At 46.9% G+C, this 13,002-nt stretch overlaps 1 protein-coding gene across 5 annotated transcripts in view; it reads right to left on the bottom strand.

Annotated features, from left to right (window-relative positions):
• Positions 1-13,002, bottom strand: part of CCDC60 (coiled-coil domain containing 60) — a 281,662-nt gene that overhangs the window by 258,288 nt on the left and 10,372 nt on the right. For 2 of the 5 annotated variants that reach the window (XM_044930161.2, XM_044930163.2), the window contains exons 3-4: positions 5,526-5,587; positions 3,528-3,622 (exon numbers count right to left, since the gene is read on the bottom strand). The gene's annotated coding sequence lies outside the window, so the exon portion shown is untranslated. Of the gene's footprint in view, positions 1-3,527; positions 3,623-5,525; positions 5,588-8,228; positions 8,246-8,275; positions 8,323-13,002 lie in introns of those variants that run through there. The other 3 variants (XM_044930164.2, XM_044930165.2, XM_044930162.2) reach the window with 3 other exon arrangements.

Genomic DNA, 13,002 nt, shown 5'->3' with positions numbered 1-13,002 from the left:
TGGACTGCAAGGAGATCCAACCAGTCCATCCTAAAGGAAATCAGTCCTGAATATTCATTGGAAGGACTGATGCTGAAGCTGAAACTCCAATACTTTGGCCACCTGATGTGAAGAGCTGATTCATTTGAAAAGACCCTGATGCTGGGAAAGATTGAGGGCAGGAGGAGAAGGGGACGATAGAGGATGAGATGGTTGAAGGACATCACTGACTCAATGGACATGAGTTTGAGCAAGCTCTGGGAGTTGGTGATGGACAGGGAAGCCTGGTGTGCTGCAGTCAATGGGGTCGAAAAGAGTTGGACAGGACTGAGCAACTGAACTGAATGAAGGGCAGGGCCCTAATCTGATAGGATTAATGTCCTTACAAGCTCCTTCTCTGGCCACTCCCCAGTGCATGCACCAAGGAAAGGCCAGGTGAGGCTGAAGTAAGAAGATAGCCCTCTGCAAGACAAGAAGAGTCACACCAGAAACCAAATCTGGGGCACCATGATCTTGGAATTTTAGCCTCCAGAATTTTAAGGAATAAATGCTTGTTGTTTAAACCACCCAGTCTGCACTGTTTTGTTACAGCCGCCTAAGCCTACTAGACAGAGAAGGCAATGGCACCCCACTCCAGTACTCTTGCCTGGAAAATCCCATGGACGGAGGAGCCTGGTAGGCTGCAATCCATGGGGTTGTTAAGAGTTGGTCACGACTGAGTGACTTCACGTTCACTTTTCACTTTCATGCATTGGAGAAGGAAATGGCAACCCACTCCAGTGTTCTTGCCTGGAGAATCCCAGGGACGGGGGAGCCTGGTGGGCTGCCGTCTATGGGGTCGCAGAGTCGGATATGACTGAAGTGACTTAGCAGAAAGCCTACTAATATAAGCTTCCTTCATGGTTAGAGGGAGCAGAGTGCTGGCGGGTGAGGAGAGTCAGGCAGATGAAGATGAAATGAGGGTGGGTCAGTATGTTTTAGCTGGGAGGAGGAACACATTTGAAGATCTGGAGAGAGAGCCGGAGGTGTCTTCTAGGTGACCCCACATCCATTCTGGCTGCCTCTGTCTGAGGCACTGATCTAGGCAAAGAGTCTCATTTTTTTTTTTTTTAATTAAAAATTTGTTTTAGGGGGCCAGAGGTTAAGAATCTGCCTGCCAAGGCAGGGGACACAGGTTTGATCCCTGGTTCGGAAAGATCCCACGCGCCTTGGAGCAACTAAACCTGTGTTCCACCATGGCTGAAGCCCAGGAGTCTAGAGCCCGTGCTCCACAATAAGAGAAGCCCCCACAGTGAGAAGCCCACGCACCGCAACTAGAAAGTAACCCCTGCTTTCCACAACTAGAGAAAAGCTTGAGCAGCAATGAAGACCCAGTGCCATCAAAAATAAATAAATAACTTAAAAAAATTGTTTTAGTTCCCTGACCAGGGATAGAGCCCACATCCCTGGCACTGGAAGGTAGATGCCTTTTTTTTTTTTTAATTGGAGGATAATTGCTTTACAATATTGTGTTGGCTTCTGCCACACAGCAACGTGAATCAGCCATGAGTATACATATGTCCCCACCCTCTTGACCCTCCCCCAACCCCCACATCATCCCACCCCTCCAGGTTGTCACAGAGTACTTTATTGAGTGCCCTGTGTTACACAGCAAATTTCCATTATCTACCTGTTTTACATATGGTAATGTGTATGTTTCAAGTCCACTCTCTATCACATCCTCTCCTTCCCCTGCTGTATCCAAAATCTGTTCTCTTTGTCTGCATCTCTATTACTGCCCTGCAAATAGGTTCATCAGTACCATTTTTATAGGTTCCATATATATATGTTAATATGCGATATTTGTTTTTCTCTTTCTGACTTACTTTACTCCATGTAACAGGCTTCTAGATGCTCCTGCCTCACTAGACTGACTCAAATGTGTGGAAGGTGGATTCTTAACCACTGGACTGCCAGGGAAGTCCCAAGATCCTCGTTCTTGAATCACTACTCAACATACTCGGTCCTTCATCCCCTGTGCACCCCCACCTTAATTCTTGGCTTGAGTCTCTCTCTTAGCACGCAAGCCTGCTCCGGCAAACCACACTGAGCATGCTCACTGCCTTGCTTCACTGATGCTGGCTTCCTTGCCTGGGATGTCTTCCTCTTTCTGCTCCTAGCCCACACGAGTCTCCCTCCTCTTGTCTATAAGGACCATCCTAAGATCTGCCTGTTTCACCCAAAGAACACTCCCACTGGCCTCTTCCCTACCAGGAACTATGTGTTGTTCCACATCACAGCCCCAGTGTCTAGCAAAGTGCCTGGCACATAGGAAGCACTCACTAAATACATGCTCTAGAATGAATGCAGATGAATGGGCAACATATGTTAACTGCCTGCCATGTAACATCCCCAGATTCTTGGGCCTTCTGAAACAATCTAATCCAGCTCTTCTCAAATTTATTAGTCTCTGGACTTCTTCACACTCTGAAATGAGGACCCAGTTTGTATGGTTACAACTATTGTTGTTAACCATATTAGAAATTAAAACTGACAACTTTTAAAAAATATGTATTTATAAACCCATTATAAAAATAAAAATAATATTAGGCCTATGAAACATTAACATATTTTTATAATGTTTATACATATGATAATAACTATATTATCCCCCCTAAAAAAGTGAGAAGAGGGACATTGCTTTACATTTTTGCAAAACTCTTTAACATCTCATAATTGAAGATGACTGGATTCTCATGGCTACTTCTGAGTTTATTGTGATATCATAGGTCTTATAGACTCTGGACAATTCTCCTTTATACCCATGAGAGCATGAAGGTGAAAAATAGCGAACAACACTTTAGGGTTATTATAAAAGGGCTTCCCAGGTAGCTGAAACAGTAAAGAATCTGCCTGCAGTGTGGGAGACCCGGGTTCAATTCCTGGGTCGAAAAGATCCCCTGGAGAAGGGCATGGCAACTAGCTTTGATCTCATGGACGCCTGGAAAGTGTTGTGGAGAATTCCTGACATCCACAGACCTTACTTTGAGGACTTTGGATCTAATCCAACTCTACCATTTATGTTTTACAGATGAGGACAGTAAGGGCTAGAAACATGAGGAGACATGTTCACAACCACAAGCGAGTTTTTCAGAGAAACAATAAAAGCTGTCCTGCATTAGTCTTTTACCGTGTGCCTAAGCTCTGTACTTTTATGGAATTCTCTCATGGAATCATCCATGTGACTCTCTAGAGTTGGACCGAGTTTGACCCTGTTTACACAAGAGAAAACCAAAGCTCAGGGAGGTTTGTTAGTTGCCCAAGGCCACACAGCTGGCCAGGGGCAGAACTGAGATTCAGGGCTAGCATTATATATACGAGTTTTGGCTCTCAGTCCCTTGTCCCTATTCCTGGAACATAAATACTAAAAAGAATGAAAATGACATGCTCCTCTCAAAATACGGGCTGCCTTCAGAGCCCAGAGGATGGGGGCACCCCAGAGGTCAAGGGCGGAGCTGGAAGATCAGGGCTCCAGCCAAAGGGTTGGAGGCAAATCTGGGTGGACTTACTCAGGCCTCCAAGAGGTGCTCTGGACATCTTCCACAGTGGTCTTTGAGAGATTCAGACCAATCCACCAAAAGTCAGTTCTGTGATATGAAGATCTCTGAAAAATCAAGTAGCTGATGACCAACTGCTCAAATTAGTCAGCGCTGCCAATTTCCCAAAACCTAAGGAAAATTCTTATCAAATATAGTTAATGATTGTGAATACACCCCCCTTAAAGACAGTCAGTGACTTACACTCTTATGCTAATTTAAATGCTCAATGATGATATTCATTGAATTTATACTTCTTGAATACTCTTAACCCAAAATTTATTCAGGATGTTTTAATTGTATTCAGGACTCTGCTTAAGATATTCAAGAATATATTCTTCATTAGAATATCATCATAAGAAAGCCAAACAGCTCCCATGATATTTAGCTTCAGACAAATTGAGCTTAAAATGCCGCTGAGAAGAATATATTCACTGAAAATGTTCAAGACTAATTTATTAGGAAGACCATATCCATATTCATTGAAAATATTCAAGAAAACTGGTAGGCTTCAAGACACTTTTGGCAGATTTAGAAAACTGGTGTGTTGGTGGCCTGCTCTCAGCCAGGTATTGGTCTGAGGTCTCTTGTGCCATTGTGAAGCTGTGCTCTTCTCAGTTCTATAGGAGACCTGGGACAGGCCAGTCCTTCTAGAAAGCTTCATTTGAACCCTTAGAGGATAAGAAAACGTTGTAAACTTATGGTTACCAGAGGGAAAATGGTGACGGGATAAATTGGGAGATTGGGATTGACATATACCCACTACCATATGTAAAATCGATAACTAGGGACTTCCCCAGGGGTCCAGTGGTGAAGATTCCACACTCCTAATGCAGTGAGCATGGGTTTGATCCCTGATCAGGGAATAAAGATCCCACATGCTGCATGGTGTGGCCAAAAACAAAAAAGATAACTGATAAGGACCTACTGTGTAGCACAGGGAACTCTCCTCAATACTCTATAATGACCTATGTGGGAAAAGAATCTAACTAAGAGTGGATATATGTATATGTATAACTGACTCACTTTTCAGGACACCTGAGACAAACACAACATTGTAAATCAAATAGACTCTGGTAAAAATTAAAAGAAAAAGAAAACACTGTGTCCCCAGGGACCACCTTGAGCCTTTGGTCACCTCATGAGAGGGAAAAATAGAAGACATGTTTCCAAAGGCTTTGTAAGCATTATTTCCTTCAACCACCCTGGGAAGTTGGCTATAGAAATTATTGCTTTTTTACTGACAAGGATGCTGAGGCTCAGACAGGCGGAGTGAGTCACCCAAGATCATCTAGTTAGTCAAGGGCACAGTGGGGATTTGAACTCAGGCAGCGTAGGAAGGTGAACTCAACCAGAGTGGGATTTGAACTCCAGTGTCTGAATGTTAGAGCCCAGGGTCTTGGCTGTTGGACTATACGTTCTCCCACAAAGTTGACTTTCTACGAGCTTTATTGAATCAATGAACAAAGAAACTATCTTCAAGGTAGGGGCCGGTTAGTGGAGATTGAGTAGTTGGGGCTTTAAAGGAAGGAAGAACTCCAGGAGCTACTAGGGAATTTGATGGCCCATACGTTTGAATACTTTGGCCACCTGATGCAAAGTATTTTGGCCAACACTTTGGCCACCTGATGCAAAGAACTGACTCTTTGGAAAAGACTCTGATGCTGGGAAAGATTGAAGGCAGGAGAAGGGGATGACAGAGGATGAGATGGTTGAATGGCATCACCAACTCAATCGACCTAAGTTTGAGCAAGCTCTGGGAGTTGGTGATGGACAGGGAAGCCTGGCATGCTGCAGTCCACAGGGTCACAAATACACGACTGAGGGAATGAACTGAACTGAACTGATCTGTTTGAATATTAGAAGCTACAGGCAGAAGAGGAAAAGGAAATAGTGAATCACAAGGACGGGCCTCTTTTCCTTTCTCTACACCACACAGAAACAAAAATAATGGAAATTCTGATGGCCTACCTATGTATCTGTTCCACCATCAGGCTATTGCTTAGAGCCCAGATCTGGCTACATTATGCTCCCTGAAAAACATTATAAAAACAAAACGTAAGCACAAAGCCCAGTGGGAGAACAAAGCCAGCCATTAATGCAGATGCTTGCTCTGTTCTGCAGCAGCAGTTTTATGGAAGTTTCCCAAAGTATTAGTGTCATTCTTTCTTTCGAGGGGAAAATGATGTTTTTATTTTGTTCTTTATTTTGCAAGTGAGATGCATATCACATAGACATTGTTGGTAAGTCAGAAAGTATGTATAAACTAAAATAAGATAAAAATCATCCATAAATCTTCCTTCCCCTACTTCAAAAAAAAAAATCGTTGTTCACAGTAGGTACCTATTTTTCTCCAGGGCTTTTGCTTTTATGCAAATGGGATCATATTGCACATGCTATTTTGTAACCTAATTTATTATGATCTTATTAATAAAGACAATGTCACCTCTTTTCTTATTATTGCTGATTTCTGGTTGTCGATGATTTATTCCCTGAACCCAAAGAGGTAAGAGATGGAGAAGGCTTCAGGGGCTACTTAGAGTCTTGGCTGCAGGACAAGCTGTCCTGTGACAGAACTGAGGAGGGTTTTGGTGGACAGGTGTCTAAGGAGGGGCCACCTGTGGCTTCCCCCAGCCAGTCAGGGCTCGGAAAATTGCAATGGCAAACATCTGGGGAGACCTGATGATAAAATTCCACCAGTGGCATGAAGTTGTGTGGGCAAGTTGCCTCACCTTAGGCTCCTCCGTCAAGTGGGGTTGCTTTGAGAACTGTGTGACATCAACCTGCTAAGTGCCTGCCCAGCGCCGCCTCCTCCTCAACCCTGTCCACTCCACTGATCTAACACTGACTCAGCAGGGTTCTGGGAACCCCTCCTAAGGATGACGGATTTTAGTAGCTTTTTTCCACCAAAACAATAATGTTTTGGCAGGGCACAGCAGAACTTGGCAAGACAGCATGACCAGGTTCCTCTGAATGGCAAGAACTCAGCTCTGAGGTCCCGGTGCCCTGGACCTGGGCCATCCTTCCCTTCCCCACAGGCTGGCTTTTCCACATCCTCCTCTTCTGCTTCCTGCTTGGTCTCCTTCCCTTCCTTATCTCCAATTGTCTCCTTTAAAAAACAATTTTTTTTTTTCCTCCAGGATCCAACCACAGAGAGGAGAAGCTGAATGTGGTAGATATTACTGCCAGGGATAATGGGAAGTTAGTGAAGTCCTTGGGAGGTTCCCTGGACTGGACCACCTATTGTAGACATAATTTGATGCTTGAGAATAATAGATGGTAGCCCACCAGGTTCCTCTGTACATAGGATTCTCTGTGCAAGAATATTGGAGTGGGCAACCATTCCTTTCTCCAGGGGATCTTCCCCACCCAGAATAGAACCTAGGTCCCCTGCTTTGCAGGTGGACTTTTTACCATCTGAGCCACCAGGGAAGCCCATGATAAAGAATAGACACCCTCAAAGGAGTGATTTTCCTATGAAACAGACTCCTCAGCAGTATTTTATTTTTAGCCAGTTAGTGAGATAATTTATAGTTAAAAAACCATCATGCTTGGCACATAGTATGCTCTCAATAGATGCTAACTATAGATGCTAACTATTACTATGACTTGGAGAAGGAAATGGCAACCCATTCCAGTATTCTTGCCTGGAGAATCCCATGGACAGAGGAGCCTGGCAGGCTACATATAGTCCATGGGGTTGCAAGAGTCGGACATGAGTTAGTAACTAAAGAGAGAGATTACTATGACTATGATTGCCTAAAAGCACATAGAAAGCATTAGGACTGTGCATCTGGGCAACCACGGGAAGTCTGAGGCAAACACCATTCTTCCTATGAGACCCTCTCCCCACCCTCCACCCCCACCACCCTTGCTCTGGAAACAGCCCTGGGCAGAGTGCAAGCTGGGAATATTTTCATACCCCATCACTGCCTGAAGACAGCCAGGGTGTCACCAGGCAGATAAATGCGCTCATCTTTTCCCGCTGAAATTGGCACGTCCAGAGTGGAACTCTGATGATTTATTTACCAGCGACAGTTCTGCTCTGGGGTGGAAGTGCCCTGGTTTGCTCAGCAGTCTATTCATTTGTCTTTGTTGGCAGTGCAGGCTCGTGGGATCCCCACCCAGGTTCCCACCGACTCCTTATTCCTTCCATATCGTGCTGCACACACAGAGGGGCAGTCATGGGGGGCTGGTGGTGTGCTTGCCCCCTCACCTACAAAAGCACCCTCTTGGGTTGGCTTGGAGTGGGGAGGTCCCTGGGGATGGTCATGGGGTTGGGTGTGGCAGCTTATGTGGCATTAAATAAACCATATCTACAAGGTCAAGATCTCTTTCAAGGTCATGGGAGCTGGATTGCTTCGGGCTCAAATGCTGTCTCTGCTATTCCTTAGCTGTGTGGACCCATGCAAGTGGTCTGACCTCTCGGATCCTCAGATTTCTCCTCTGTTACAGGGAATAATGACACCAGTTTCCTGCTATCTTATGAGCAGAGCATATGCACAGCATCTGGCACGTAGTAAAGTGAGCCTGACATGTGTAGGAAGCTTTTAATAAAAGGAGGCTATTCACATCTTCATCCTCATTACCATTCCCCTGGGCTCAGAGTTGTCCCTGGAGAAGGTGGAGTTTTTTCTTAAGCTTATGAAATAATCAGAGCTGTAAGCAACTTACAGAAAAAGCCAGGTAGCTGGGTTGAAGCTCTGACACTTTCACATTACCTGATCCAGCAGCATTATTTCACCTCCCTGAGCCTTAGTTTCCTCATCTGTAAAATGGAGATAAAATGAGGTACGTCATGGGAAGCATCTGGCCTCGAGTGTACTCAGTGAAGATCAGATTTCTTTTTCTATCTCCCTCTTACGTGCTCAATGCTTTATAATTTACAAAGGGAGGTGACAGTCATTATCTGATACCCACTGTGACCTCCCCACTCCAAGGATGGGTCATAATCCCTGATTCACAGATGGGAAAACAGGAGCTCAGAGAAGTGTAGCAACCTGCCCCAACTCATATTCATTTATTCAACAAGCATTTACTGAGTGCCTACTGCACACCAGCCACTGTTAACGTGCTTCAGATATACCGATGAACACAACAGACCAAAAAAAAAAAAAAAAATCCTCATCCTCAAGGAGCTCACATTCTAGAGATGGGATGCAGATAATAAACAATGGAAATAACAAATTGTATAACACTTTAGAAAGTGACAAGTGCTATGGAAGCTAGACTGTGATGAGGGGGATCAGGAATGATGGATATAGAGGAGGCAGGTTGCAGTTTTAGAGAGGGTGTTCACGACGAGCCTTATGAGAAGGTGACAGCTGAGCAGAAACCTGATGGAGACAAGGGTGTTAGCCATGCAGATGTCTGGGGAGCGGGAGGCATTGCAGGCAGAAGGAACAGCCTGTACAAAGGCCCTGAGGTGAGAGTGAGTCTGACATGTTCATAGAACAGCAAGAAGTGGAGAGAATGGGGAGGGATAAGGTTGGAGGGATACAGAAGTAATGATGCGTGTGTGTGTGTGCAAGCACACACATATTCACAGAGTGAAAACGAATTCTTTAGGGCTCTGTAGCCATAATAAGGGCTTCCCTGGTGGCTCAGATGATAATCTGCCTGCAATGCAGGAGACCCACGTTTGATCCCTGGGTCAGGAAGATCCCCTGGAGAAGTGAATGGCTCCAGTATTCTTGCCTGGAGAATTCCATGCACAGAGGAGCCTGGCAGGATAAGGTCCACAGGTCTGAATGAATTAAGGAGCCATAGGAGGGTTTAATGGAGAAGGCAATGGCACCCCACTCCAGTACTCTTGCCTGGAAAGTCCCATGGATGGAGGAGCCTGGTAGGCTGTAGTCCATGGGGTCGCTAAGAGTCAGACACGACTGAGCAACTTCACTTTCACTTTCCACTTTCATGCATTGGAGAAGGAAATGGCAACCCACTCCAGTGTTCTTGCCTGGAGAATCCCAGGGACGGGGGAGCATGATGGGCTGCAGTCTATGGGGTTGCACAGAGTTGGACACAACTGAAGCGACTTAGCAGCAGCAGCAGCAGGAGGGTTTAAACAAACTCGTGCCGCAGTGAGTATTATTTTCCCAGGATCATTCTAGCTGTTGCAGACAAATGGACTGCAGGGTATTCATCCGCAGATGAATGTATAAACAAAATGTGATCTATCTATACCAAGGGGTATTATTCAGCCATAAATAGGAATGAAGTTCTGACACAGGCTACAACATGGACGAACCTTGCAAACATTATGCTAAGTGAAAGAAGACAGACACAGAGGGACAAACGTTATGATTCCAGTTCTATGAAATATTGAGAGCAGGCAAATCACAGAGATGGAAAGCAGATTAGAGGTTACCAGGGCTGGGGGAGAAAAAGGAAAGGGGGGCATATTACCTCGAGCCTACAGAGTTCTGTTCGAAATGATGGAAGTTTTAGAAACAGACAGCGGTGACGGTTACACAGTGACGGCAACTAAGGCAGGTGCATTGTGCCCTTGTGATGACAGATAGCTGGTGGGAAGCTGTTATGCAGTGCAGAGAGCTCAGCTCAGCCCTCTGTGATGACCCAGAGGGGTGGGCTAGGGAGGGTGGGAGGGAGGCTAGGAGGCGGGGGGTGTGTGTATTCAGGTATCTGATTCACTCTGTGATAGAGCAGAACTAACACAACATTGTGAACCAATTATACTCCAATAAAAAACAAACACAAACGGTTAAAATGACAACTTCTGTTATATATTTTACCAAAAGAAAATTGATTACAGGGACAAGGAAGGAAATAGCCTAGGCTGTGACATAGGCTCAGACTGAGGTGGGGGCAAGGAGGAGGTGAGAGGGGCTCAGATGCTGGATTCACGTGGGAGTTAAGGCCAGGTGTGAGCCTGAGTCTCCCATACCTTTCCCAGGGCCCAGGGCCCTGGCCCAGCAGTCTTTTGTGCTCATCACAGGTCCCCACCCTCCCAGACTCCTGGGCTTTCAGCTCGTGGTGGCCCTGCCAGGACGGGTGCTGGATTCCTCTGGCTCATAGGGAGGGGATGGTGTGACTATGTAGAGGGGAGGTTCTGGGCGAGGCTCTTGTGGATGTTGGCAGCCCCCACCCCACACACGCACATCCATCCTGGGCTTGCACCCCCACCCCTGCCCGGGCAGCTCAGCTCCCTCTGTTTGCTGCATCACTCTGGTTGTCTGGGAGATGAGTTCCGAGGTCACAAGCTCAAGCTCAGATTAGGAACTGGGTGGAGCCCATGAGCTCATGAAAAACACTGTTGCTGTTTGCACCCCATGGACCTTAGTAACCAGCCAGAGAGTCATTAGCCCAAATCTTGCTTCTCCTGATGTGGGCAGCATTGTTGTTGCTGTTTAGTCACTAAGCTGTGTCCGACTCGTGCAATCCCGTGGACTGTATTCCACTAGGCTCCTCTGTCCACGGGTTCTCCAGACAAGAATACTGGAGTGGGTTGACATTTCTGGAATTCTTCAGGGGATCTTCCTGACCCAGGGATCGAACCTGAGTCTCCTGCATTACAGGCAGATTCTTTACCACTGAGCCACCTGGGAAGCCCTTCAGGCACCATGGACAGAGGGAATACTGGCCCTCGCATGGGGTATGGGCTCAGACAGTCCTGGGTTCAGATCCCAGCACTGCCTTCTACCTCCTATGGGGCCTTGGCCAGGTCGTTTCCCTTCTGATTCCTTATTTCCTCGGGTTGGGACTTGTGAGGGCTTGTTGGGACTTTCCTCAGACTCGCGAGGGTTAAGTGACCAACAGGTGAATGGATGTTGTAAAGTGACAGTTGCTAGACAAACAGGAGGACTCATATGACAGAGGGCCTCAGAGAGTGTGGATGGTGCCTGCTGACAGGCAGGCAAGGAGTCCAGGGGAACTCTGGGTTTTGGGGGGGAGAGGTGCGTGTTGATGTCATGCACCAAAGTGGGGGAGGGAGGCAGGGGAACAGTGTGCAGGAAGCGATCCTGAACTCGGTTTTTTTGCACGTGGGGAGTTTGAGAAAGCCTTGGGTGGAAATGTCCAGGAGGTACTTGGAGGTCTGGAGAGCTGATCTGGACCAGAAGGAGGAACTGGGTGTGTTAGTTTAGAGGTGGTCATTGGAACTACAGACTGTGTGATGACCCCAGGGAGAAGCAGAGGGGGGTTAGGACAGGATCCCCAGCACACTGCATTTATGGGATGTTTCCAGGAGATGGAGGAGCAAAGGAAGAGGTGGGAGGACTTGCCCAGGGTCATGGGAGGAGTTAGTTGTTGAGCTGGATCAGAACTCAGATGTCCCTTTGTAGGTGGCGTGGAGATGCCGCTCAGCCTGCCTCTTTCTGTTTCACTCTCTTCCTGTCGCACTGTAGCAGCTGGTGTTCACTGGTTTCAAGAGAAACAGAAGGACTTTACCTAGTTTAGGGAGGAAAGGATATGGTAGAGCACAAATAATCGAAAAGAAAACTCAACAGTGGACCCCAGAAAATGTTAGGGAACCACTGACTGAAACTGCCCGTGTTAGCCAGCCATGATGATAATGACTCGTTTCTTGTCTCACAACAGGAGGTCCTGTTGTGGAATGATAAGGAATGTGGTGCTGCTGCCAAAAACTCACCAGGAGAATTCGGGAGAGGCCAAAAGGAGGGAGGAGACACCAGCCTACAATATCGCCCTACCAACCTCCCAGAATCCTTTACGCTGGAACCAGTCTTGGCTGAGAGATGTGTGTGCCACCAGGAAGGACCCCAAGTCAGACCAAATATGAGTCAAACAAGATGACTGGGCAGAGACAACTTGGAGACTAACCCTCTTACCATAAAACCTGAAACTGTGAGCCACGTGGCAGAGCCGTTCTCCTGGGTTCCCTTTCCCTACTGCTCTCCGCCCGAGTACCCCTTCTGAATAAAATCTTTTTGCTTTGTCAGTACATGTCTTCTCAGACAATTCATTTCTGAGTGTTAGACAAGAGCCCATCCTCAGGGCCTGGAAGGAGTCCCCCTCCCTGCAACAGGAATGGGGCTGCTCCAGGGAGCCAAAGAGTAAGAAAAATGTGCCTTGTCACTGGGATGAATCAGCTTCAGCTCCTTCCCATCCTCCAGCCTGACAAAGGTTCATATTCCTACGAGAAACTGATCGGCTTGGCCTGGGCCATGTGCCCACCCTTGGTGAAGGAAGGACAGGGCCCTGTGAAGGCAATATTCCCGATGAAACTAGCACAGGGTTATTAAGAGGCTGGGGCCATCGGAAAGCGACATGGAAGCAGCCAGGCAGAAGCTGCAGGTGTGCCTCCCCTGGGCCCCGGGCTCTCTGGAGCTTCCGAAACCGGGTCGAAGGGCATTCCCTGGAGGAGCCAAGGATTGAGCAAGGGTGCCTGTGGCTGGGCAACCTGATTAATTCATCACTACCCACACAGAACGCCTGGAAGGATTCCAAAGGGATGCAACAGAAGGAT

The sequence above is a fragment of the Bubalus bubalis genome, chromosome 17, assembly GCF_019923935.1.
Source record: "Bubalus bubalis isolate 160015118507 breed Murrah chromosome 17, NDDB_SH_1, whole genome shotgun sequence".
Taxonomy (NCBI): domain Eukaryota; kingdom Metazoa; phylum Chordata; class Mammalia; order Artiodactyla; family Bovidae; genus Bubalus; species Bubalus bubalis.
The sequence above is the reverse complement of the archived record's forward strand: the minus strand, read 5'-3'. Positions and strand labels throughout refer to the sequence as shown.